The sequence below is a fragment of the Papaver somniferum genome, chromosome 2, assembly GCF_003573695.1.
Source record: "Papaver somniferum cultivar HN1 chromosome 2, ASM357369v1, whole genome shotgun sequence".
Lineage (NCBI taxonomy): Eukaryota > Viridiplantae > Streptophyta > Magnoliopsida > Ranunculales > Papaveraceae > Papaver > Papaver somniferum.
Window position 1 is genome coordinate 142125538 of NC_039359.1, and position 3750 is coordinate 142129287.

A 3750-nucleotide genomic window follows, 5' to 3' on the forward strand; every position below is an offset into this window, starting at 1 on the left:
AAACAAGACCATGAATACAATTTAATACACTCTCATTTTACCTGCAAAGTTCATTTCTTACTCTTTATTCAACTTTTAATTTCTTTAAATTCACACTCCAATAGATTTTATTACTCTCAATCAAACGTTGTCTTATAAAACATGAAAGTTTTAGCTTGGAACTACCAGGGCATTTGCCAAAAAGATACTAGAGACCATTTAAAACAATGCATAAATATAAACGATCCCTACCTTGTGTTCATATCTGAAACAAAAACAAGTAACGCAAAAACAAACTCATACATTAGGCACTTTGGTTTTCCTAATTACTGGTCACAGTCCTCTATTGGACTATCTGTAGGTATATCCATTCTCTGGAAGGATGGTATGGGGGTTAAAATTTTAAATGAAATTAGAAACCAAGTCGACTTGATTGTTTCAGTTGGACCAAAAAATATGCAATGGCTTCTAACCTGTCTGTATGGAAGCACAAAATACAATAAAAATAAAGTTCTGTGGGAAACTTTAACAACAAGGAGCAAAAATAATCAAAATCCATGGTTGATCATCGGTGATCTGAACATTACCATCAATTCTGAAGAGAATAATTCAGCGCCAAACACATCACAATCCAATATCAACAAGAGGATAAAGGAGTGCCGTCAACAAACTGATCTTCTTGATGTCAAGGCAACATGAAACCCATACACTTGGAGAAATCATAGGAAGGATGATCAATTTGCTCAAGCCAAACTGGATAGAGCTATGGCAAACTCACACTGGCATGAGAATTTTCACTCAGCAACGGTACAATGTCTTGCAACATTTGGATCAGACCATGCACCAATCCTTCTTCAGACCAACCCAACAGAGAAGCAATTCAAAAAACCATTCCGACTCTATGAGAATTGGTTGAAACACGATTCTTGCAAAGAAGCAGTTGTCAAAGCTTGGAAACAACCTCAGCAAGGTTCTGCAGCATATCAAATGGTATCAAGGTTAAAGCTCACCAAAAAAGAAATCCAGAGGTGGAATTTTGAGGTTTTTGGAAATGTCAACCATCACATTAAAGAAACTGAGAAAAAAATTCTAGACACACAAGAGCATCATCCTCAAGATAAAACTGTTATACAGGATCTTCACAAAGAACTCAGATTTTGGTACAAAGTTGATTCAGATATGAAATACCAAAACTCAAGAGAAAATGTTCTAAAGAATGAAAGTAGGAACACAAAATACTTTCACTCAGAGGCAAATTACAGAAGAAGAAGGAATCAAATCGACTCCCTAAAAGATGAGTTGAATATCTGGCATTCGGAAAGGAAAGATATTGATCAGCTTCTCAACAACCATTTTGATGCCATTACTACCACTTCAAATCCACAGAGGTATGAGGAAATTCTTTCTCTCATCACACCCTGCATCACACCATAGGACAATATCAACTTAACAAGAATCCCAGACTTGGAAGAGATAAAGAAGACAGTGTTTCAGATCAAATCTTGGGCTGCTCCAGGCCCAGACGGATTTCAAGCGGGGTTCTACCAACAATGCTGGAATGTTGTAGGTAATGATATCTCTCAAATGATTCAATTTTTTTTTTAGAAATGGCTTCCTGCTCAAAGAACTCAATTATACATTCCAAACATTAATTCCTAAAACAGAATGTCCCCAAACACCATCTGATTTCCGTCCCATTAGTCTTTGTAACATAAACTAAAAAATTATCTCCAAAATCATAGCCAACAGACTCAAGCCAATCCTACAAAAAATTGTTTCACCCTTTCAAGCAGCATATGTACCCAATAAAAATATCTCAGATAACACCATAATTGCTCATGAAATTGTGGATCATATGAAGAAAAGTAGGAGTAAATTTGGTGAAGTGGGAATCAAGCTCGACATGTCGAAGGCTTTCGACAGAATAAAATGAAATTTTCTTCTTGACATACTGAACAGATTGGAATTTAGCCATAGATGGTGCCAAATGATAAAGAAGTGTATTAGAACAACCTCCATATCAGTTTTGCTTAATGGGTCATCCTGCAAGCCGTTCATCCCATCCCGTGGTCTGCGACAAGGAGATCCAATCTCACCATACTTGTTCATACTTTTTATGGAAGGCTTCTCAAGAATGCTTTGCAAGGCTGAAAGTCAACACAAGATTCAGGGAATAAATCCAAGCAAGTTTAGTCAAAGTATAAATCACTTACTTTTTGCCGACGATTGCCTACTATTCTGCAAAGGTAAAGATCAGGAGATAAGAAATCTCTTGGACATCATCAACAAGTTCAGTGCAGCTTCAGAGCAAGTGATAAACTGCAACAAATCAAGTGTCTTCTTCAACAAACATATGCAGCCACAAAGATGTTCACACTTAAGAATTATACTGCAAATGAAAATGATGGGTTTGAATGAGAAATATTTGAGACTTCCACTGTTCTTAGGAAAGAATAAAAAAGAGAGTTTCAAACCAATTGAAGACAAAGTTTATAACAGGCTGAGCACATGGTAAGGAAAAATTATTGGTCAAGCAGGGAGATCTACACAAGTACAAACTGTTCTCAGCACCATGGCAAACTATCAGATGGGATGCTTTAAAATGCCAAAGAATGTTACTGAATCAATGGACAGAGCACAAAGAAACTATTGGTGGAGACAAGATAAAAAGAAAGGATTCAACCCAATTGCTTGGTGTGCGGTTTGCAAGCCCAAAAGACTTGGTGGAATGGGATTCAAAAACACCACAAAGTTCAATGAAGCCATGCTAGCCAAACTTGCTTGGCGTATGTTAACAGACAAAAACTCTTTATGTGCAAGAATTCTGAGGGCCAAATATTTTCATAACAAAGACCCTCTTTGTGATAAATTAAGTACGCAAGGCTCTTGGATATGGAAGAGTATACACAGAGGGCTGCAAATTGTGAAGAAGTATTATGTTTGGAGTGTGGGAGATGGATCGGAAATAAAGATATGGAAGCACAATTGGGTAGGAAATATACAACAACATCAGCTATCAGGAGCAGCTCAACATCAAGGAAATGAAGACAGAGTCCAGACTCTGATCAACCAAAATCACAAGCAATGGAATACTGAAAATATTGGTCAACTCTTCAGTCAAATTGAGAAACAAAAGATACAAGAAATCCATCTTTCTGAAAATGCCAGAGATACTATCAATTGGAGCTTAACGAAGAATGGAACCTTTACAGTGCAATCAACTTACAATGCTCTCATTCAACAAGGAAATATCATAAGTGCTGAAGATCAAAAATTCTGGTTAAAAATTTGGCATTTGGAAATCCCATACAAGTTAAACATTTTCCTCTGGAGATGTATGCATAACATTCTTCAAACCAGAAACGGAGTTGGAAGGCACATCCAATTAGAAGATTACTCTTGCCCTTTCTGCAAAAAGGTCCTCGAAACTGATGTTCATATTCTTCTTCATTGTGCTCTCGCCAAAGTCATCTGGTTTACTTTGTTACCAGAAGTCCTCCACACTCAGATCCAGTTGACTTCTCTTCAAAACTGGATGAAATCTTGGAACCAAGAGCAAAGTATTATCTCATTCAAACAAGGAAAAAGTAGTCTTCTGGCGGCTGTAATCATGTGGCAGATATGGAAACAAAGATGTGCCACAGTCTTCGAAGGAAAAGAAGCTAACCCTAACAGCATAATAATGTGCATCAGAAAGTTCTGCACGAAATACAATATTAACAACTCTGAAACTAATCCTTCATGCAGGCCTCTTTACAATAATAACATAAA